The 24,163-nt window shown below is 46.2% G+C and overlaps 1 protein-coding gene and 1 long non-coding RNA gene across 5 annotated transcripts in view; one reads left to right on the top strand and one right to left on the bottom strand.

Annotated features, from left to right (window-relative positions):
- The window catches only part of Dpp6 (dipeptidyl peptidase like 6), an 876,452-nt gene that overhangs the window by 385,544 nt on the left and 466,745 nt on the right, over window positions 1-24,163 (bottom strand). The gene's annotated exons all lie outside the window — the stretch shown is intronic.
- On the top strand, window positions 17,533-23,832 carry LOC119087737. The gene is made up of 2 exons (XR_005091215.1): window positions 17,533-18,141; window positions 23,340-23,832. It is a non-coding gene; the product is annotated as an uncharacterized LOC119087737 (long non-coding RNA).

Here is a 24,163-nt window from a genome sequence, read left to right as displayed (position 1 = left end):
CCCTCTCTCTCTCTCTCACACACACACATGAGGAAGGAGGGAGGGGGAGAGAGAGAGAACCAAGAGTGTACAAACTAAGATGGTTGTGAGTATACTCATCTTAAAGAGTTATATCCCAGGACGCCTTTCAATTCTGCAGCAGTAACAAGGACACAGCTCAGCCGTAATCAACCCCAGATCCTAGTATCTTGTTTTTTCATTTGATAGTATCTCCAAGGTCTGCCATCTCAAACACTTCAAGCCACAAAATGTGTTGGATGGACTTTCAGGCAGTACTATGTGGGGCAATGTAGGGAGCAAGTGAAGTTCTAAGTGAGTATGTATTGTTTGCCACTGGCATTGCCATTGTCAAGGACCCCGATGCTGAGACCCATGGGAAATCACAAGGTCTTCCCCACTCTAGGCTCAGAGAAATGGCACAACCTTCCTTTCTGATCCCTGTGTAGATATTGATAGTAGAAAATGCCCAGCACAGCTTTCTTCCCATTTGTGGCCTGAAGACTGCTCCCCTACGGAGATCACTCTCACCAAGATTAGCTAAACCCACCCCCTTGTTCAGCTGTATATAATAAAAATGCTTCTGGAGTGCTGAGGCCTCTCCATCAGAGCAAGCATGCCCCATCTGATCCCAGCTTTTCTGTTTCTGTGTCCATGTGTCTGTCCTTTATTCCCTCATCATTTCTAGTAAGGATTCTGGGCCCCAAGCTGTGCAAAGACATGACAGGGCAAGGAAAATTAAGAGGAGAACTCTGCCTCACTTCAATCATATGATCACGAAAAGAAAGTCCAAGTCCACCATCTAGCTAGAACTGTTGAGGAGACACAGGTCTTTGTGTGGGGACATGGCATGGGTCTCCACTGGGGCCATTGCTGAGGATGACAAAGGAGCGCTTAGGAGAAAGTGTCTCTACTAGAACCACTGGGGAATCCAGGTCTCTCCTCCAATTCTTTGAAAATGGAACATTTTCCGATCAGGTAATGCAAATCTAATGGCCTTCTGCTCCACACTGCCCCAGGCCTGAATGCATTACAGAGGAAAGACGATTATTTCCTGCCACTTTCAAGAGAGGATATAAAAAGCCAACATTTATTGACCTTACCAAAGCCTTTGATGCAATTAACAGCAATTTGGGTAGAATAAAACTGCATGCAATTGACCTTACTTCATTAGTCTGAAGATTATTTCACAAATGGAGAGCAAAGTGCTGCAATTTAACAGATGAACTGCGATCGCTGATTAAATGAATCTTATTTCAATCCCGACAAACCCAGAGCACTTTCGAAAGATAATGCATTAATGAAGGAGGCACTACACATGTTTGCTTTGAGACCAGAGGAAACAAACGTGTGGTTTTTTTTTTTATTTTAATTTTCCATGAATTTCCTTCTATTTTAACCTCTTGTTTTATGTCTTAAGGTCAGAGAACCATCATTCCATGTTCTTGTGGGACATCTAAGAAAGATAGCAAGAGATAGCAATAGACATATTTCGTTTTATAATAGCTTTGGGTTGGGCTTCTGGCCAATAAAGTTTTTTTTTTTTTTAAATATTTTTAAACTTCTAGAATTCCATGTAAAATTGTTTAGAAGGTGAAATCTCACTCATCACAAAATTCTAGCTGCTGATGTTCATGCGTCAAATTTTAGTAAATTTTGCCAACTATCTTCCACCCTGACTCCACTGGGTCTGCTAATCTGGTCCTTTTCCCCGTTTTTGGATGCATTCTGAATTCTGCTCTGGCTCAATGATTTTCAGTGGAAGTCCATATGAAAAAGACACATTTGCAGGCACGTGAACCATCCAACCTGAGAGGAGGGGACCGAGGACTGTTTCCAGTGTTGTGCTTTAGAGATGTCTATGCCATTCTATGTCTATGACATAGAAAGTCAAAGACATTCAATTCCCTTTATCTAGAGTCAGAGGCTTAGGGTGCTAGAACTTTTAAAACAACCCAGCCACGACTGAAGTCTCTTGATCAACAAGAGAACAGGTCATTGGGTACACATTTGGTTAGCACTGAACTGAGTCCCATGAACACAGAGGAAACTGCCAGATTTTACATTCACCAAAATGAAAAGCGAGTTTGTGAAAACCATGGGAAGAAATAACTCTTTCAGATATGGACTAGTAGATTGAGAAGCCAATGGTAAATTAGTGTGTGCATCGTGTAACCTTTACACCTATTAACATACAAAACAAATCAAACAGTATAGGGATATCAGAAAAAAATAAAGCCAAAGAATGAAACATTTATATTGGTTTCATCACCCTCATAAACATCTAGGAACCACTGTCTAAAGATGCGTGAGACCACCACCTGGGAAATGATTACATTAAGAGAAATCAAAGACCTGAATCAATGAAGCATACATCATCACACAGATTCTAAGAGTGTTTGTAGATGGCTCCCATAGTTTTCTTCTTGTGTAAGTTTGTGCTACCTCCGCACTTGGGAATGGTGTGGAGGCGAGGATGATGTCATTCACCTGTGCTGTTGAGGGGCATGCAGGTCATTGTAACTGCAGTCAGCTCTCTGTTTCTGACGCCTTGGGTTCAATCATCTGCAGACTGAAAATACTTCCAAAATATATACTTCCTAGAAGAAGCTTCAGTAAAAACACTTGCCAAACAAGCCCAACATCCTGCATTTGATCCCCAGAAACCACAAAAAGTTGCATGTGGTGGTGAACATTAGCACATCCTATGGAAAGGTGAGAGGCAGACACAGGGGACTGTCCCAAGTTCATGAGCCAGTAACTTGCAGTGATGGAAAACCCACAGAGGCAGAAGCAAGGAGAGAGAGCCTGCCTCAGCAAGCGGAAGGAGAACCAACTCCCTACAGTTGGTCTGTGTAAGCTGTGGCATCCGCCAGCATGCGTGCATATGGGGACGGACACACACACACACACACACACACACACACACACACACACACACACATTTTTAATTAAAGGGTATTTTTTCCCAAATTGTATCCCTTCTGCACTGACTGTTCCCAGCACCATGTGGACAGGTGGGGTTGACCCCTCCACAGCCATGACCTTGGCACAGGTTCTTCCCTTGCTTTGTTGACTTCACAGAGCCAGGGCTGATACCCAGGGACACAATGACCATAGTTTGCTATTGCCTTTGAAACCCTGTGCCTCGTCCAGTGCTGGACACACAGCTAATTCAGCTTAATGAAAAGACAACTGAGTAAGCCTAGTCCTGCTGGACCATGGCGGAAATTCTTGTTAGACTCTGAAAGGCACAGCTACTGGGAAAGAAAATTTTGGTGACAAGATTTCTTTTCTTCAAAAACTTTTCTTGAGGAGCCTGATGGCATCAGGACAGAATGTTTGTCCTGTGAGCCACAGTCTCCTGCCTGTCCTTCCCATAGACAGCTGTCCTCCAGCGGCTCTTCACTGCAACCTTCCTAGCCTGAGTCCACATTAGCACCAACACTGTCTCCCGATGCAGTGGGGGACCAGCTCCTGTTCGGCTGGAGAGCAATTTTTAGTGGGTTAGATGCTTGGCTTGCATGAATGTCTTTCATTCTACATCACCTCAAAAGATTCAGACGTGGTATAAATACTATTTTTAACCATCAAAGGAACCTACAGCTCCTTTTAGTCATTTGAGCACTCTTCAGATCACTGTGAGAGAGTCGATATCTTTATTGTTGTTAAAAACCCATACACGTCAACGACCCTTTAAGACGACAACTTAGCCAACGACCTTAGATGTGGTGTGGTGCACCAGGTTTGGGTCACCCATCTGTGGGAGCAGGATAAATACAAGAGCCAGTTTACTTTACCAGAAAACACAGTTTACTATGTGGTATGTTCTATAAATTGCAAGGCAAAGCATCTGTAAGTGTACTGTACTTTTTAAAAGAGATCTTATTTTTGTTATTTTTAATTACGAGTAGGTATGTGTCTGTGGAAATGTTGGATCCACTGAAGCTGGGGTGACAGGCAGTGGTGAGCCACATGACGTGGGTGCCGGGAACTGAACTTAGATACTCTGGAAAAGCAGTGTGCTCTCGTAACTTCTGAGCCCTGTGCTTCCTCGATGGTTATCGAAAGATACAGTTGTACAGGTCACGGGCACCAATGGAGTTACACTACTATTATTCTGCTAAGTGGTCATAGTCTTAGACCAATTCCCAATGACTTATCTTTATACCCATAGGCTAGTGTATCTCTCAACCATCATCAGAGAAGCTTTTAGTCCCAGTAGATGGCAATTAACACAGAGATTCACAATAGATCAAGGTGGAGAGAGTTAGAGACTGCAGAGCGCTCGAGTCTAAACGAGACATCTGTATCACAGCCCCTCCTCCCAAGGCTCAGGAATCACTGTAGAAGAGGAGGCCTGAAGCAGTGGGTGACCACGAGGAAACAGGGTCTTTGGGACACAGCAGGCAGCTGCATGAGTGAACTCAGAGCAGTCGTGACAGCATGCACAAGACCTTGAGCAAGATCAAGCCAGACAGAATCCCAACCCGGGGAGGGGAGGCGGGCACCTTGCCAAATAGCTATTGGCAACTGATAGCTGAAGGGAGACAAAGAGCCAGTTTTCTTTGGGAGTGCAGCCCCGAGAGTCACCTACGCTCCAGTAGAAGGCCACATGTCCAATAATATACGGGCCTCACAAAGTATACTCAATCGGTGCTAAAAAACGAGAAAAGACACAAAGTTGAGTGGGTAGGGAAGCTGAATAGATCTGGGAGGAATCGGGATAGGGGTCGAAACACATTCTAAGAAATTCTCAAAGAATTGATAAAAAAAATTAAGATGTATTTTTATAAAGAAAAGAGTATGTCCAGACTAAAGTTTTGTTCAAAGAAACTGTATTCAGCTTACCGAGAAAGGAAGGGAACAAAGTGACGGGCTCCTTCCATGACTGGCGGACGAGCCCCTGTGTCCTTAAAAGACTGTCATTTCTCACACTAGGCCCCCGAGACTGGGCGGCTGAAGTGCTGGCTGCTCACACTGGTGCCACTGCGGCCCCAACAAAGGCCACAGGGCAGCTCCACCCTCCCTCACAGTGCTGGAGTCACGCACAGTCTGTGTTTTAATGCATGAATGAATGAATGACTGGAAGCGGCTCATTCCTCTGGTTTATACAGCAAACAAAAGTAGCAACCAATAAGTGAAAGTCTCCCTGTAATTAGCCCTGAAATCAGGCCCTGGTCATCAGGCTTCAGAGGACAAATGTGGACAGCTCGGACAGCTGTCACCTTAGATGTCTGCCTCTCTCACACTGGAGTCCTGCCTGGGTCAGATGGGCAGGAGCTATTAGAGGCTTCTGTCCCATGCCACCAATACCATGCCCACCTTGAGCAGGCCTAGGTCAGAGCTTGACACTGGACCCCTTTCCAGGCCATGGTGGAGTGAGCCAGAGTGCTACTGCTGTGCAGACGGAACCCCCAGGGGGCTGAGCCTGTAGGCTCTGGGTCTCATCTGAGATGAACTCCTAGAACTGGCCTCATCATGTCCATATGTCCACATTATTGGCTTCTTCCTGCCAGAACAATGATACTATTTAGATTTGTACCCATGGTCACCTGGAAGGTAGGATGAGAACCAAAAAGACACATGTCTAGATCTCCTACTCTGCAGCCGGTGCCAGCCTGGTTGCTGACTGCTTTCAATTCTATGACCATGCCTGTAGTTTTCCTCTAAGTCCTGTCTCGGGTAGGCCTGGGATGGGAGAGGGGGACAGGGGCAGTGGAAGCCAGCTCTTCCCATTGCCCATTGTTCACTTGTTCCTAATGACAGTTCACACCAGCCCCCAGTGGCTGCTCCTGGGCTGGGAGCAGAAAAGTGCAAGCAGGGCCCTCTGCTGGGTGGGTGACTGGCAGGAAGCCCTACAGCTCAGGGCAAAGCTCTGGTAATGAGAGCCAACTCCACCTACAAAGCCGGGGAGGCTCCTGTAGATGCCCCCACTGCCCACAGCGCTCTGTCATAGTCACTGAGGGAATGGGATTTGCAGGGTAATCAGTGGGGTGTGAGGCCCCCCCATACAGGGCTTCAGCCTCTGGGTCTGTCACCAGGTGCACCTCTTCTCAGACTCTGAGAGGCAGTCTTTTCTGCTGAACAGTGTTCTCTTTCAGACAAGCAGGCCATCTAGGCAGCCACAAAGACCCCAGGGAGTTCTGCTACTTCTGTGAAGCCAGGAGAAAATAGGAGAGGCAGCTCAGGCTGAGACCATTTTGCACCTCCTCTGACCCCCACCCCCAACCCACCCCAGGCTAATTACCACTTTGCTGTGACCTGTGCCCTAATAACACCCCCACCCACCAGCACCACCAGGGCTGACCCAGACTGAAAACATCCCGGTGTTTCTGAGAAGTTGGGCCTTCATTTCCAGGGTAGATCTGATCCTTTCCCAAACAGCCATGAATCTCCAAACATTAACAAAACCTTCCCGTTCTCCCCTTCCACTTCAAAGGACTGTCTTCCTTTGTTCTGATGGGAAGTTGACTTGGGAGTTATTCTCCAGGCTTCTCTGTTTTCTCCGGCCAACAATAAATCTTGGTTCACTGTAGAGTCAGCTCTCGGCTTTATTATTGGTTCCTCAGTTCCGTGAGGGAGAAAGAATCCAGTTAAATAAGACATCAGCTAGAGCTTTCTTTCCATGTAGCCAGATGTTCCAGAGTGTACCCCGAGAAGGACCCCTGAACTCCAGAGCCTGGCTTAGCTACTCTGATTCACCACATCAGTGGTTCTGATTGTCTCTAGTGGACCACAGCATCTCCCTCCTCATCTCAGACAGTCTTAGAATAATGTTTCTTTTAACCACGCAACTACTTATACCACTCAGTATGACCTGGTTCCCAGACCAAACAGGTGACAGAGTCTGGATTCCTGTAAGGCCTGCAACTGACTCTATTACAATGTGACACCATGTGATGGCTTGACAGGTTCAGAGTGCCCCTGTTCCCAGAAGGAAGACGACCTCTCATCCTGTAGGCCATGTACCTCAGGCCCCTGGGAAGTCTTAACTCCAGTGTAAGTAACTGTTTCTCATCTTTCCCCTCCCTTGATGTCCCTGCCAATACTTCACAGAACCTTCTAGCTCCAGGTCACAGTTGCATCAGCCCTTTGGCTATCCATTCTCCACGTTTTCCAGAAGAAGTATCTGCCTCTCTGCAGGCCTGGCTGGTTACATCATCCCAAGGTACACCAAGGGGACCCAGGACTGACTTAATGCTCATGAGTATGCTCCCCCACAGGCAGATCCTTGACCACTGGATATTATTAACATGATTAATTAATTTCATGTGTATGAGCATTTTGCTCACATGTATATATGTGCACCATGTGTGTGCCTGGTATGCACAAAGATCAGAAGTGGCTGTCAAATCCACCAGATCAGCTTTCCTCCCCTTGAGGTCAGAGAGGTGGCACATGCCCCTCTCATCCTTGAAGCTTTCCTCTCTCAACACCTGCCTGTTGAGTAGAACTCAACACAAAATCTCTTATCTCTGACTCAAAAAATTGTCCACACACACACATAACGGAACCAAATCTTAGCCCTTGCTTTGTACTGTACCTCCAGACTAAGAGGCAGAAACCTCCACTTAGACCTTGAACATACATTTCTCCACTCTTGGGGTTTTGAAGAGGAGGAGGAATGTGTGCTGAGGCCTGTTCAAGTGTCTCACTTTAGACCTTATAAGGCATGGCTGGGTCGAGCACCGGCTCTGTGACTCCAGCTGTAAGCCACCCATGCTGGACATGGTACAAGAAGCTCATTATTTTCCCAAACCCTATCTTCCCTAAAAATCTCCTGGAGATACTCCATAAACACAAATTCACGTCTACCCTGTCCTGACAGTCCACAGCCTAGCATACCAAGCCTGTGTTAACTCAGCTGTGCCTATGAGTCAAGGATGTACGCAATTAACTGAAAACTCCAGCTCCATCCCATGCTCTCCCACTCCAACATTTATGGTCATGCCATAAAACCTCAAGTCACCCTGTCCCCTTGTCCTTGGTGTCATAGTGGATGATGGTTGTTAGGATGCCATCAGTTACTCTTCTGAGCCTCCCCATTCCTTCTGCCAACCTGAGAGACTGCGCCTGCACGGCATGTTCCTGAAGACCCGAGTAAGCCAACTCATGTCCAACGCTGTCTCTCAACCATTGTTGACCAGACAGGGAGGATTTCTAAAGCCCTGAAGCAAGATGGGAGAAAACAGGGATCACAGATTGCCTGCAGCCCCAGGAGACTCGTGGCATTTCTTACCCACAGTATCTTATTTTGTGTGCCCCTGGAGCCATTTGGTCAAGTGACAGAATAAACAAAGATGGTGATGGATTAGTTACCTGTCTGTAACTGTGATGAAACATCAAGACCAAGGCAACTTACAGGAGGAAAGGTTTATTTGGGCTGATGCTTCCAAAGGGGTGAGAGTCTGTCACTATCATTGCAGGGAAGCCTGGCAGCAGGCAGGCATGGCGACTGGAGCAGCAAGCTCAGAGCTCACATCTTAAACAGCTAGCAGGAAGTAGAGAGAGTGAACTGGGGATGGTGTGGCCTTTGAAACCTCAAAGCCCTTCTCCAGTGACATCCTTCCTCGAAAGGCCACACCTCCTAAGTCTCCCCAAACAGCACCACCACCAAATGTGAACCAAGTGTTCAAATACCCGAGGCCATGGGAGACATCTTATTCAAACCACCACAGATGGTTCTGGAAATGATTGTGAGAAGAGGGGGAGGGGCTGGAAGACAGAGGTTCTAGACGCTGTCTCTCTCTCTTTATCTTGTTGTTAGGCGTCACTTCCCTGCTTGAATGTCTACCTGGCAGTTTTAGGAGCACCATCAGAAGTCACTGTTTGGAGAACTGCCCATTCTTATAGTAACAGTGCCTCTCAGCAGAGTGGGGGTGATGGACACATAGATACTGCACCCAGAAGTCTTCACGAGATGGCGATGTGGGGCTAGGATCCCAGCTCCCACTGTCCCCAGGACCAGAGTGGGTTTTGCTCTCCTTTTGGCCTGTGTCCATGCTGCTGTCCTTTTGTTAATTAGCTGTTTCACTGGGGCTGTTCAACACAGTCAAAGAGGAAGCCTGGTGCGAATGAGATCTGAAGCCTCACGTGTGGGGAGGGGAGCTTCAGACTTAATTAAGACTTTTATGCCTTTGTGGATTTTGATTAAAAGCTGCAGTGCTTCTTAAAACTGATATTTTAGCCCAATTATTTATAAGCATATTACTGAACTTTGGGTAGGTCTGACATTTAAGTCAGAAAAAAAGTCTCTTTCTTTCAAAAATAGCATCATTTAAAGTTGAAGGAGAGGTAAAAACTTTCAGTGATTAAAAACAGATTAAAGAAACTTAGGAATATTAGGACATCTCTATAGAAGATACAGGAATGAATGTTTGGGTTGAAGGGGAGGTCGCGGGGAACAAATAAATAATGCCAAGAGAGGTAAGGAGTGAGATCTGAGAAGACATAACAAAATGACAGATAACAGTATATATTTTTCAAAATAACTTTGAATATTAACGGTCTTGTTTTCACAATACCAACAGACTGGGTTATGAAATAGGATCCATTTTTTCATTGCTTCCAAGAAGCACACCTCACCATCAATGATAGACCTTGCATCACTTAAAAAAAATTAATTCAAGCTTCTTCAACTCCCAAGAGGCTCAGAGAGAGGGGGGCGGGAGAGGGAGAGAGAGAGAGAGAGAGAGAGAGAGAGAGAGAGAGAGAGAGAGAGAGAGAGAGAGAGCGCTTTACCACAGTACCCAGAATGCTGCCTGTGTCTCTGGTGTGCACAGCAGTTGGAATGGTCTCAAACACCTCTGGACCCTGGACTCCCCAAAACCTTGACCAGTATCACTCATATCAAATGGCAGTTCCAAGGCACCAGGACAACCGTTTAGTGCATCCTAGCCCTTTTCCTTGTGGGTTTAATTCTATGCAGAGCCCTCTTCTGCGCTGCCAGGATGTATTGGCAGGCCTGGCTTACCCAAAGAGTTAGCTGCCAGTTAGAGAAGGAAATGGGAAATGGCTTGATCCCCCCCACCCATCCCAGCATCAGTACTCTCTTCATATCAGACTCATAGTCTGCCCACACCTGGTATCATTGTCTGTGAAACAACCGTTCTTCCAACATTGTCCTGAGTTTGGCAGCTTCTGAATGGGACCAAATGAAAATGGTAATTTATTTCTAGCAATGTTCATGTAGAAGAACAGATAGGCATATTTATATGTACACAGACTAAAACACCAAAACACTAATTAAGTAAATTTAGTTTTCCCTTTAATCAGACTTCAGGTAATTAGCTGTCAGCTAAGATAAATTGCAGTTTATTCCATTTTTATACCATGCTTTGGTCAAATAAAGATTATACTTTAATGGCCAGATTTAGTCGCTAATTTTTCATGCATATGAAAGGATTTGTAAATATTATTGCTGGAATCTTTTAATGTTCTGAAAACTAATTCCTGCCTAAAACACCACTGTTTAAACCCGCAATTGCATTTAAGGCTACTGAATACTGGTTTGATCTTTTCCATTGAATATACAACCAAGCTGACTTTTTAAATCCTGAATCAAGAGTTCAGGGTCTGTGTGAAATAGCATTCAACCTGTCAATGCATAAAAGAGGCAAAAGTGCCTGGATTTGGCCATTGGATGCACTCTAGCTGACCTGCAAGGATATCCCAAGGAAGCTCTCTGGTGTAAGTGGTGTTTGCTAAAGTGAAAGGCAGTCCTTTTCTTATTCCTGATTGGTTTGCAGAGATGAGCTAGGGAGGAGGGAAAGGTCTAGGAAACACTTCAGATGAGAGTTCATTGGTCTTAGTACATTTTCATTTACGTCTAATTCTGTGGCTCTCATGTGTCCCTGGGCGTCATTTGTTATTTTTCACTCAAACAAATGGCCATTTTTAAGACATGGTAATGCATTAAAAGCCTTAAAGTGACTCTCCAGCATGTGTGGGTGTGATCATGTGCTCAACGTAAAGGGGATCTGGTGTCATGCCTCAGGTCCCTCAGGATGCAAAGGGTTTCCAGTGAGGTGCTCAGGCAGACAGACACTGTGCACTTTGCACGAAGACACAGTGGTCTTCCCTTTACCCTGCAGATCGGGCACCCTTCATATGGAGGGAGATGGACTTCATGGCAATGATTCTAATCAGTAGGAAACTCAGAGGGGCTGGTGAGTGGAGTATGGATTTGACTCTTAACTAATACCCAGCATGATGTGCCAGGCTCAGTCTGGGAGGAGCAGGCAGAGAAATAGACAAACTAAAGAGGGGATGCTAGCAGGTCTCAGGAAAGCTGACTATACAACGAATAGCTTCTCTGCTGCTTCCTAAGCACACACTCAAGCTCAGCTGTAGGAATTCAACCTGCAGGGCACCTCTGTGCACCAAATACCCATAAGCTATTACCTGAAACTTCAGGAGCAGAGTTAAGAGGAGAGGTATGGTAAGACTGGAGTCTCTATGATAGAGTTAGTGCCTCTTGTAAGAGATGCAGGGGACTGCTAACCTGTCCCCATAGCCCTATGATGAAGACTAGAAAACAGCCTCACCAGACACCACGTCTGCTGGTGCCGTGCCCTTGACTTCCATCATCTAGAAGGATGAGAAATAAATGTCTGCTGCTTGAGCCACCTCCAGTATGTGGTTGCGCATACTCTGAATGTCAAGAAGCCTTAGCAGAGCAGTGATGGTGGACAATGAGTTACCATCAAGTGTGAGATAAAGTTTCCTTAGGAGCTAGAAAACTGTACATAGATGCCTACATTCCATTCCTACACTAACTGTGTTTCTGTTCATCTTTCGCACATAGGAAAAGGAGATACAAAGCAGTCATTCAGGTAGCATATGCCCAGGGAGCTCCTGAGTCATGGAGCTTCAGGTGAGGCTCAGGTCTTCAGTGACACCTGAATCAGCAGACAGCAGGGCTCAATTCACAATCTATCTTGATTGGGGAACCGACTGGAGACATCTCCACATATCTGTGTGTTTGTACAAATGGAGAACAGAGTTCAATGTCAGATGTCTTCCCCACATTGGGTGCCAGATGTAACACAAATTGCTAAATGGTCTTATTAATAATTAAAAAAAACAGAGCCAGATATTGGGGTGAAAGCTGAAAGATCAGAGAAACAGAACAAGCCACAGCCACCAGCAATTACCTCACCAACTCCACGAATCCTCTGACTGAAATCCTCAGCCTCAAGAATATGAGTTCCTGTTTCTTCACGCATTATATACCTTTCTGTGTCCTGTCATAGTACTTCCTGAGATTAAAGGCGTGTGTCCTTCCCAAGCAAAGGCATGAGATCTCAAGTGCTGGGATTAAAGGTGTGTGCCACCACTGCCTGACCTCTATGTCTAATTTAGTGGCTGGCTCTGTCTTCTGATCTCCAGATAAGTTTTATTGGAGTACACAAATAAAACATCACCATACTTTCACATCCATCCTTATCTTTTGAGACTGGGCCTCTCACTGAACATGATATTAGAGTGTGTGACCACACCCAGGCTTTTTAATGTGAGTGCTAAGTATCTAAAGCAAGGTCCTCGGGCTTGCTCAACAAGCAACTGATGGACTGAATCATCTCCCCAGCCTCCAAACTCATTTCCTTTTAGCAATTTGTAAATGCACCTCAGATTTTTACCTGCAAAGCTCAACTCGGTTGCCAGGTGGCTTAAAACTACCTGTCCAAAAAAAAAAAAAAAAAAAAAATCCCCACATCATCACCACCAGCCACTCGACGCCCTTGCCCTTATCCCGCCTTAGCTTCTCTAAGAAGTAAGTCAGCGGTCACCTGCTGTAAGCGCACAGAGCATTTCGGGGACCAGTTTCCCCTACCAAGAACCTCAACAGCAGTTGCTCTGTCCCTCAGCCACTTTCAAGAAGTGGAGGCATCAGTGCTGACACACTCAGAGCTCATAGAGGGCAGAGGTGACATGGTGGAACTCACTCTTGTCCCCCTTAAATCACAAAATTTTCCCCTGAGTTTTTGTAGGATGGAAAGGACCAGAACTGTCAGGTGTCCTCATCAATGTCCAGAGAGGAAAACCTTGACTGTTGTGTGCACTCATCAGACGATGGATTTGCCTCCAGGAGGAGAGTCATCAAGGTCATGAATCTTTCTGTTATTCCCAGAGGGAGGCCCTTAGGAGAAGTTGCAGCCGCTGCAGAGCTACTTGCTATGAGAGGAAGCCCAGGGTGGGGACCAGGCTGCTGTTTCTGCAGTACCTTTACTGTTACAAGATTGAAAGTCTTGAGAAGGGGGAGGTGGGGCAGAATCCGTCCTTCATAGGCTCCCTGGATCCTGTCCCACTCTCTGATCCATGCTGGTCCCCGGTTCTGACCCTGGTATAAGAGATTACACTCTTCTTTGTAGCTTGGATGGTGGGTGGGTCAGGTAGGCCTTCTTCTTGGTACCTTCTCTATACACTTATTCCTTTCCATCTTCTGGGCTTGCTGGTGTCAGGCCTGCTAGGGGAATCACTTGTTCCCCCCACCTGGGGCCTTGGGGCTCAACTTTCCACTCTCCCCATTTGGAATATCCATCCTTCTTTCATCGACTTGGCCAGCCAGTCATCAACCACATCCCTTTTTAGAGTGAGAAGTGAAACCCTTCCTCCAATTCATGTCAAGCATCCTTGAGGTTTCTTTTCAGCGAAAACTCCAGCTTCTCAAAGCCTCAGGTGCTTGGTTACCTAAATGTATCCATCTTAGAATGTGTGACCAGATGGTAACTTATTCAAAGTCTTATTCCTTCAACTTTCCCAGGTGAGGGGCAGCCCCACCCACCATGGAAGTGCTGTCTTTAATAGAACCTATACATAGTGCCTTTACAGTTCCAACACTTGACCTCACCCAGCTACATTCTAGGATCAGGCAACCAAGAAATAGGCAGTAATTTGGGTAGGGCAGTAACAGTTCTCTTTCTTCCTTTTTGCTAGCACATACTAAGTATAAAAATTAATTTTTATCTTAAATATCATCAAGGATAAAAGCTAATCTAATCTGCTTCTTCCTCCCACACCCCCAAACTAAACATCTAGGACAAGACATTGAATCGTAGCCTATTTTCTTAGCTCACTGTGCTGCTTCGGCTGCCGCCGCCGCCGCCGCCGCTGCCTCCAGGGAGAAATTTAAACCTCGCTTTTGGACCTTTCTGGGGTGTAATAGAGGGGAAGAACTGGCCCCAAACCGAGGAGCCCCTCTTGGCACCACCATCTCTGGCTTTGCTCATCAGTTCCAGAGCGACACCTGTGACTACAGACAATGGAAGACTCAAAAGTGGGCATCTCTCAGAGTCCCACACAAATCCCTCTACCACATGGACCACAGCCTCCAGATAACAAAGAGAGGGCAGAGAGCTCTCTGGGGCACCCAGACAGCCCCAGGAGAAAAAGAAGACACTGCGGCACCTTCACTTTTTGCCCCACCTTTTAGAAACTTTAGTTGGCATCTTCTATAAATATTTAGATGTTTTTGTGTTTTTCAAATGTCCAAGGGAGGTAGAGAAGTTCAGAAAAATTTGGATTTCATTTTCTTTGTGAATCATGACAATAATACAATGGCCTTAGAAACGAGAATCTCTCAGTACAGCCTTGGATCCAGTCACTGGAGAATGTGATTTGTATGTTTACACAGCTAAATGCGATTTATATGTCCTAAATGTTGAAAGAAGTCCAAATATCACAAGGAAAAGAGCCCTGAAGAGAAGTATTATTTAAATTGTGTCCATGCTACCGCAGCAGCCACCAGGAGCAGAGCCACCTTCTGTGACAGGAGGGGTTTTAGGCCACACTTCCACCTAGGAGGCATCAAGTCTGTGACTTAAGGTGCCCTGGCCTCACTGTTCTATGTGGTAAAGTAGGGAGAACCATGTGGACAAAGGTAGTGTTGTATTAATAAAAATAATGTGATAGAGACTTTTTGCCAGAATCAAGATTGACTACATGACTGGCACCTGTCAGCTAGTGATAGGCTCATGAATACTGCGATATTTAGTAACTATTAAGTTGTTGGAAATATTTCTTAAATGCATTTTGAAGCAAACAGATCTTAGGAACTGTAAATCGGGCCTCCAGTTGTTAAAAGCGTACTAGCACAGACAGCATTGAAACCGGAGGGATGAGTTAGTCACCACAGCCTGGGAAGCAGGAGACTCACGTGAAGGTCAAGAGAATTGAGGCCACCGTGCAGGGGAGCCACAGAAGGGAGAGGAAGAAAAGAACAAAATAGACTCCAACAGGCATGTGCAAGGCTGAGCTGAGGGGAATGGGTTTGGGTGTCTCTGGTTATTTTATTGCTAAAGTACTGTCCCACTGTGCTGTGTTCACAGTGTAATAACAGAGAGAAAAAGAGGATGAGAAATTATGGTGCCGGGCATCTTTGCATCTCTCCCTATGGAACAGATGACCTAAAATCTACAACGTGGGATTGGAGAGATGGCTCAGTGGTTAAGAACACTGGCTCTTCTCGCCAGGACCTGGGTTCAATTCCCAGCACCCACATGGTAGCTCACAATTATCTGTAACTCCAGTTCCAGGGGATACGATGCCCTCGTCTGCCTGTGCCAGCACCAGGTAAGGCATATGATGCAGACATACATGCAGGCAAAATACTCATACATATAAAACAAAAATAATTTTAAAGACATTAAGCAAAAAGCATTGAAAGTCCACTGCACGGCCTGTTTCAACTGCCAAGTTTGCTGTTGGTTGTGTGCACATCCATCCTGATGGACTAAGATGGCTCTGGGAGGGGGGCTGATGTGTTTAGTGTAGCCCACAGTCTACATCACAAGCCTGCCAAGTTGCTGACCAGGTCACAGCAGGGCCATGAGAATAGGCCTAACATAGAGAATTTATAACTGTACACTCTTACTCCATGGTGTCTTCCTCTTTTACCTTACCAGTTGCTAAGTTCCTGAGTAGTGCCATGGGGAGAATAGGTGTGGACTATGAATGGACGGGACCAATCACTGGATAAGGACTGGATGTAAGGTCTGTCTGTACGAAGTGGGAGACAAACTGTCGCCCAGCCGCTATGAGATTTCATAGACCAAGTCCAACAACGGACAGCAAGCAGCCTTCAGAGCCTGTAGGGGAGGGTCCTATTTTAGGGCCTCTTGAGAAAGGCCATTTAGTAAGCACCAGGCCCAGAGAGGGCCGCACAGCCCCTCCCCGTGAGTATGGGCAGATAGCCATAGCTTCTTCCACCCCACATTTCTACAGGTCAACTACTCAATTGAAAATAAACCACCCTGGGCCCTTGCTCCCCGCCCCCCACCCCATCTCTGGCCTCACTCCTTTCCCTGTGAATTCTGAATCAGTGCCATTTGCCACGCAGAACATGTGCAGCTTAATATAGCTCAAAGAAGAAAGGCAGCTGAATATTTTATTAAGTCACATTTCCCCCCCAGCCTGCGCATGTTTATAATATGACAGTGGCCGCCAAGGACCAACCCCACACAGCCCAACAAGCAAGCACTTTATTTAAAAGGAAACAAATCATCCGGCCTCTTCACAGGCAGCCTGGTACGAGCGTAGCAATGTGGGGCCCTGACGGCTCTTCCAGGGGTTCACTAGGCTTGGGGAAACGGACTGGCATTGGGGGAAGGGAAAAGTCTGCTCTACAAAAAAGGAATGGGTACCAGCCTGAGGGCTGTGCTTGCTCCCCACAGGAAAGGAGCTTCTCCCATTGGCTTGCAGGTCATGTTCAGAGGGGACAGAAAGGCAAGGCGGAGAGGTGCCAAATTCCTGAACGAGTATTAAAGAGGATGCTGTGTGAAGGGGTTGTCTCCCTAGACTCAATGGTGGGTCTGTCCCTGAAACAGCTCAGAGGCTGTGAGGCAGCCCACAGCGGAGAACTTTCGCTGACACAATGTCCGATGTTGATGGGAGAAATAAGAGAGGGTTGCAAGCACACTCAAGGTGTCCTGATGGGCAGGTACAGGGACCAAGGCAGCCCCAGGGAGAAGCCCAGCCCCACACTCAGTAGGCTTGGTCCCTCCCTGCTCTTCTGGTATATTAATCATTCATGTACCTCACATCCCCTCCCCTGGCTTTATTTCCCTGTATTTCAGTATGCCAGATGTATTTACTTTATGTTTTAGCAAATGTTTGTGTGTACATGTGTGTTTGCATGTGTCTGTACATGTGGAGGCCAGTGGTCACCTGTGGATACCATAGGGCTCTCACTGGGACTCGAGGCTCATCAAATTTGGCTAGGTTGTCTAAGCAGTAAGCCTCAGGCACTCACCTGTCTTTGCCCCCACCTGCCCCCAGCCAACATGCCCATGCTCAGATTATAAGCATGTACTTCCATGCTTGGTTTTTCATGTGGGGGCTGGGGCTTGAACTCAGGTCTTCATACTCACACAACAAGCTCTTTATTGACCGAGCTATAGGGAACAGATGAAGTTCTGAGTGAATGTCTATTGCTGACATGAGCACACCCATATCAAGGGCCCAAACGCCTCAGATGGTGGGAGTAGGAAAGCCTTCCCTGGGTCAGGTTCACAGGAATGGCAGCGCCTCCCCCTCGTCCAAGTATGTATGATGACTTTAGCAAGCAGTGCATGCTAAAACTCTCAGCAGCAGCTTCCTGCCCCAGATGATTGCAGCTTGCAAGCACTCCCCTACAGTGACCCTGCTAACTCACCTCCTCCTCCTTCCTGCATGTATAATAAGCTCTCTGAGTTCCCAGGCTGCCAGTGCATCTCCATCAAAGCCCACAGCCCACACAGTCCCAGCTTTTCTGTACACATGTCTGTCTTTCCTCATTCCCTGTCACCCCAATCTTATCAGCCCCAAAGCTGTGCAGGCCACAGCACTGAGCTGTCTCCTCAGCCTTATCTCAGATTTCAAATCTTTCATGTCACAAGTTAGCTGGGGGTTCTCCGTTTCATTCTTCCTCGGTGTGTTACAAGGTTTCATCATCTTCCAGAGGAGGTTCAGCTTCTTGTCTTGATACCTTCGAGTCACAGTACCCCATCCCCTCACTCCGGAAAGACTTGTCGGTATCAAATGGTATTGGGGGTCAGGGATCTGGGCCACAAAAGGAGCTACTCCTGGCTGGGCAGAGCATGGATACTTGGAAGGACAGTTCTCTGCACAGGAACCTCTGCTCAAGGGGCCCTTTGAAACACAGTAAGTAACTCTCAACTCTACTACCTATCTCCATGCCGTATTGGTGAGGACGGGAGCCACCTGAACCCGGATGAACTTCAGTGAAATGCCAGGTGGAATACGCCACCCAGATGCAAGACAAATGTGCTCAGGAGGAAGCTCAGCCAAGGGCAGAGTCCCCCGGCAGCTCCTTCTGTAATGCACTTTCTATTGGCAAATTGTCATGTGCTCTTTGAGTTCACTGAGGGGCTGGCTCTGTAATGGGATTGCTCCACATATTTCTCACCCAACCATCTTAATGTCCAGTGTCCCCCCAAACCCCCTGTCCTCGGTCAGATTGGGTCCCGGGCTCTCTGTAATAGAAATGGGGACAATAGCTCCAGAGTGAAATGCCTCGTCCTTGAGAATAGCTGGAAGGCGGACCATTTCCAACAGGCATTCCTATTGTTCATCCTGCGATATAAAGGTGCCCACAATGGAAACAGGAAGTTCAGCCATAGGAAGCTCCTATGCCGTGGAGAGGAATCTCACTGGGAACTCCAGCTGACTATCTCTACTTCCCAGGTCACTTTTGTTGGATGTTGTATGTACCCAATATGAGTCTGTTTCTATTTGTTCTTCCACTTGGAAGCCTCACCTAAGGAGACAATTCATCCTGCTTGGGACTCTATCAGAAACTCCAGCAGACTGTCTTAAAGGGGCTCCAAGCCCAGCTGATTTCTGCTGCGTATTTGCAAGCCTGACTTAATGATGTCACTTCTTGTTTGCTCACTCAGTTTGGTTACTCTAGACAATATTTCGCTATCTACCTGCTGCTTCTATCTGTAACTTGGTATTTATTATATTAGTTTTGCTTGTTATATACCTAATAAACCTATTCTTCTGAAACTGAAAGCATGAATCATACAGCACATGCCTTTAAGATGGATTGATGACCGAGAAGGCCGAGGCTCAAGGTGGCACAGTCTCAGACAGATGAGATTTCCCAACAAACTGATCCTTCAGAACACCATGGCAAGCACAGCAAGTGCATGCCTCATAGCTACCACCCATGGGTTCATCTGCTTCCCCACTGGCACGGGTCCTTATTGCAGTGTGCACACTGAGAGGTCACCCATCTCATCCTTGACCACTTGGGAAAGGTTTCATGGCTCCCCTGAGCATGGGGTGATGGTCCTGCCTGAGGGTTCTTGGCTGTCTGTGGAGGTCAAGGGGTGAATACATGGAGGGCCTCTTTAGATCTGCCAGCACTCTTGGCTGATAGAATGGCATTAGCACAGGCTTTTGTCCATTCCACAGTTAGCTCTGAGTGCAGTGGGGTGGCATCCCCTGCCAGGACCCCACTCAACCAGCTCTATTAGACTTGAGGATAGGCTTCTTGGGACTTCAGATTGGGCCTAAGGGGCTGTCACTCTAAGGGGCTGGCCTAGGGCTCTCCCCACCACAGTACTGAAGAATAGTTAATATTTTGCAGATAAAACCTCTCTCTGGGTGTTTTTGCCTTTTGAGGTTTTTTCATTTTTATTTTTAGATGGAGCCTCACTCTGCAGCCCAGGGTGATCTTAACCTATGATCCCTCTGCCTCTGCCTTCCAAGTGCTGGGAATATAGGTGCATGCCATCATACCCAATGATTATCTGCACTTTTATTGGCTTATATCTAATGTTCCTTATTTCCTAAGAATATTTTCACACAAACACATAATGTGCCTTTACCATGTTCCTCCCCTGGTCCTCCTTTCATTAACACAACCTTAGTCTCTTTGTTTCCCTGGACGGTTTCATGTCTGCTTTCCTGTCATAGATAAATGTGTGAGTTTATAATATCTAGGGTCAGCTGGACAGTGGTGGTGCAAGGCTTTAATCCCAGCACTCAGGAGGCAGAACTAGGCAGATCTCTGTGAGTTCGAGGCCAGCCTGGTCTACAGAGCGATATCCAGGACAGGCACCAAAACTACACAGAGAAACCCTGTCTCAAAAAAACAAACAAACAAAAAAGAAAAAACCAAAACCCTAGGGTCTACAAATTAGAAGAAACATATCTCTCTGAGTCTGACTTAATTTGTTTAGTATGATCATTTATAGTTGTATCCATTTTTCTATGAACAATATAATTTTGTTCATTAAAACATTTTTTTGTTTTCATGATATATGTATATGTGTGCTTGCTCATCTGTATGTGAACTACACATGTACAGGTGCCTGTAGAGGCCACAAAAGGATATCAGAGCCTCTGGAACTCAAGTTACTATGGACAGTTTGTATCTGCCTGATGTGGGTGGTGGGGATTGAACCTGTGCCCTCTGCAGAAGCAGGAAGTCACCTTAACTGCTATAGCACCTCTCCAGACCCAACTATGCTCTTCTTTATGGCTGAATAAAATCCCATTGTGAGTGTGTGAGTGTGTGTGTGTGTGTGTGTGTGTGTGTGTGTAGTTAAATAATGAATAAATTGTGGGTAGATACACAGACAGACAGATGATAGACAAATAGCTTACATTTTCCTTGCCCATACCTTGGTTGATGGACACTTAGGTTGGTTCTATACCTTAGCTGTTATGCACTGAGCTATAGTCAACATGGATGTGCATGTGTCTCTGTGATATGTTGACCCAGAGTCCTCCAGGAAAGTATCCAGCACTGGTTTAGTTTATTTGTTTATTTTAAAATGATATTTTCACAAAAAAATGGAAGTCCCTTAGGAGAGGTTAAAGGAAGTCTTGTGCAGGTATAGGTGGATACCACCCTGGCATGGTGGCTTGTTGTCTGTAGGACAGTGAGGCCAGCATCTCAGCAGTGCAGCTGAACATCTCTTGAAGCCTCCTTCCTTTGCTTTGCTGTCTACAGGAGTTAGCTTACACTTAGCAGAGCAATGAGGACAGCTCAGGGACCAGAGCTCAGGAGTGATCTTTCTATAGCTGGGATAATAGCTGTGGGAGTGAGCTGCCTTGACATCCACCTCTTTCTGGTCTGTAGCATTAAAATCCCCAGTAGCAAACAAGACCCGTCCAGCCTCACACTCCACATCCAGTGGCATGGGTGCCTTCCCCCATCCACTGAGGGGCAGATCATGTCCCACATTGCACAGGTACGTGGTCCTACTCTTCGAGAAGCAGACCACCACCAAGCATACAGCCTCCCCTTTTTACTTCTGCCCTCATATTTTATCCCTGAGCTCTATGCCAACCCTGCACATCTCTCTCCTCTGACTCATCTTTTCATCTTTGCTTCATCTCATCCATGGTGGAGATTCCCACAACTCAGAATAGATATGCATTTAGTTTGAATCACATACATCTTAGAGCTACTGTGGACTCTACCTGGACTCACACCCCTGTGTGAGAGTACAGGTTGGTACAGCAGCTGTTGGGGGGCCTGGATATTGGGCTCATGAAGAGTTCTGGCAGCCCTAGCTGTGAGCATCTGCTTACCACAGCAGCAGCCACATCCCAACTATCCCTTCCCCAAGTTCTGCAGTACTTGCTGCCTTGCCTCTTGGCCTATACTTGTCAATGAAGCAAGGCAGGCAAAGAGCCTTCCAGCGAGGTCTTAGACCAGAAACTCTACATCTCTGTGTTCAACACCAAGTATCAACTGAAGGGCTGGGCTGCAAGATCATTGAGTAGTATGAATACAGTATACATTTTCCTAATTTAGCTCCTTTTTTTTTTTTTTCTGTGACCATGCGGGCATGGGCTCTCAATTTGAGCTATTGGATACAAGATGTATTTTACCTTGTCCTGTCCCACAGAGAACCTGACCAATGACCAGTTATCATCACAAATCATCTGAGATGGCTAATCTTGGTTGTGAACTCTATTACAAACTAAAACCCAATCAGCTGGGCATACCTATGGGGAATTTCCTCCTTCTCTTCTTCTTCCCCCTTTCTTCCTCCTCCTCCTCTTCTCTCTCCCTTCTTCCTTTCCTGCTTTCCTTCCTTCCTTCCTTCCTTCCTTCCTTCCTTCCTTCCTTCCTTCCTTCCTTCCTTCCTTCCTTCCTTCCCTTTCTTTCCCTTCCTTCCTTTCCTCCTCCCCCCACCCCCATCTCTCTCTTGCAAGACAGGGTCTCTTTATGCAGTCTTGGCTGTCCTGGAACTCACCAGGCTGGCCTTGACCTCAGAGATTTTCCTGCCTCTGACTCCTGGATGCTAGGACTAAAGTTTTGCACCACCAAACCTGCCTGAAATTTTCTTGACTGGATCGTTTAAAGTTGGAATACCCACCCTAAATCTGGGCTACCCCTTCTGTGGCAGCCCAGATCAAAGGATAGGGAAGAAGGAAACAGCTTTTGCCTGTTTGTCCTCAGTCTTGTTACAAAGTGCATCTATCTTATTGATGCAAAATTGCTTCACTGACATTGGAACCAACTTCTTCAGGCCTTTGATGGAACCTGAAGACCAGCAGCTCTCCAGGAATCCTCCCAACTTCCAGTGCCAGATTGGAACTGCTGAGACATCCAGTCTTAAAGAATGAGAAACTACTGGATTCTCAGCCTCTCCAGTGTGAGACAGCCATTGTTTGGCTACTCAAACCACATCCTATAAGCCAGTCTAATCTAGCTCATATGAAAATATATATATATATATATATATATATATATATATATATATATATATATTCATTCATCCTATCAGTTCTTTTCTTCTAGAGAAACTGAATAACACAACATCCTTTGGATGTACTGATGCACACACTTCTACAAACACCAGTGGGGAATTCAAGTCAGAACACAAAGTGAGCCACCTTCAGGCCTTTGTTCCAGGAGCATTCGAGATCTTTCAAAGGACAGCATTTCTAGTCAGTGGCAGCTGTGTGGCTGCTTCAGGGTTAATGCACTGCCCCAGGACTGAGATGGATATCCAGTTCTAATTTATTTTCCCCTTGGGTCAATTTTGTATTCTTCATCTACCACAGTAATTATTTATTAAGGTGGGAAACATTGCCCCTACGGCACTGCTTGGATCTTGAGTGTCAGAGTTTATGGCCCATGTCCACATATTGTTCATAGTTTAATAGTGTGCGCCATGCCCAACAAATCATCATAATGGTCACTTATACAAACAGTAACTGGCAAAATATTGATGTTTGTTTGGTGAAAAGCTAATTTCTCACAATTCAGGTGTGATGATGACAGGTTTTTTTTTTTTAAAGAAATACTCACATTTGCTATGGAATACCCAGCCCTAAATGGAATGTCCATTGCACTCCTCTCCCTAAAGCTCAGAGGCCACTGCAGAAGAGGATGGAAAGACTCCAAGAGCCAGAGGCAACAGTGGATGACCATGCAACCCAGCTTTCCAGTCATGGCAGGGCACTGCACATGTAAACTCACAGAGGCTGTGAACAAGACCTGCACAAGATCAATCCAGTCAAAATCCCAGCATGAATGGACAAGGGCTCATGAAGTCCCACCGTTAGCTGAGGAGCTTTTGGCAACTGATGGCTGTTGTGGGCGGGGGACAGTTCTCACCAGGGATGTGGGTCCTGACAGGCTGTTCATGCTCAAGTAGATGGCCCTATACCAACGGATGTACTCATCTCACTAAGTGGACTCAGTGGGTTTCAGAAAGTGAAAGCACATGAAATTCGGAGGGAAAGTAGGGGATGGTAGGAGGCATCGGAGGGGAAGGGGTAAGGGTGAGTTTGATCTAAATATATTACATTTGTGTATAAAATTAAGCATAATAAAAAAGAATTATTCTCCTTTAGTAAGTCGAGGAGCCAGGGAAACCCTGATTCTAGGACCTGCATCCAGTAGATCAGTGGTCCTCAACCTGTGGGTCATGACCCTGTGGGGGATCAAATGATCCTTACACAGGAGTCACCTAAGACCATCGGAAAACACAGATATTTACATTATGATTCATAATAGTAGCAAAACTACAGTTATGAAGTAGCAACAAAAATAATTTTATGGTGTGTGTGTGGGGGGGTCACCACAGCATGAGGAATTGTATTAAAGGGTTGCAGCATCAGGGAGGCTGAGAACCCCTGTTGTAGAGGAAGTCATGATGGACACGTGACAGTTAACACAGGTGGCTCT

This window comes from Peromyscus leucopus, chromosome 3 (assembly GCF_004664715.2).
Source record: "Peromyscus leucopus breed LL Stock chromosome 3, UCI_PerLeu_2.1, whole genome shotgun sequence".
Classification (NCBI taxonomy): domain Eukaryota; kingdom Metazoa; phylum Chordata; class Mammalia; order Rodentia; family Cricetidae; genus Peromyscus; species Peromyscus leucopus.
The sequence above is the reverse complement of the archived record's forward strand: the minus strand, read 5'-3'. Positions and strand labels throughout refer to the sequence as shown.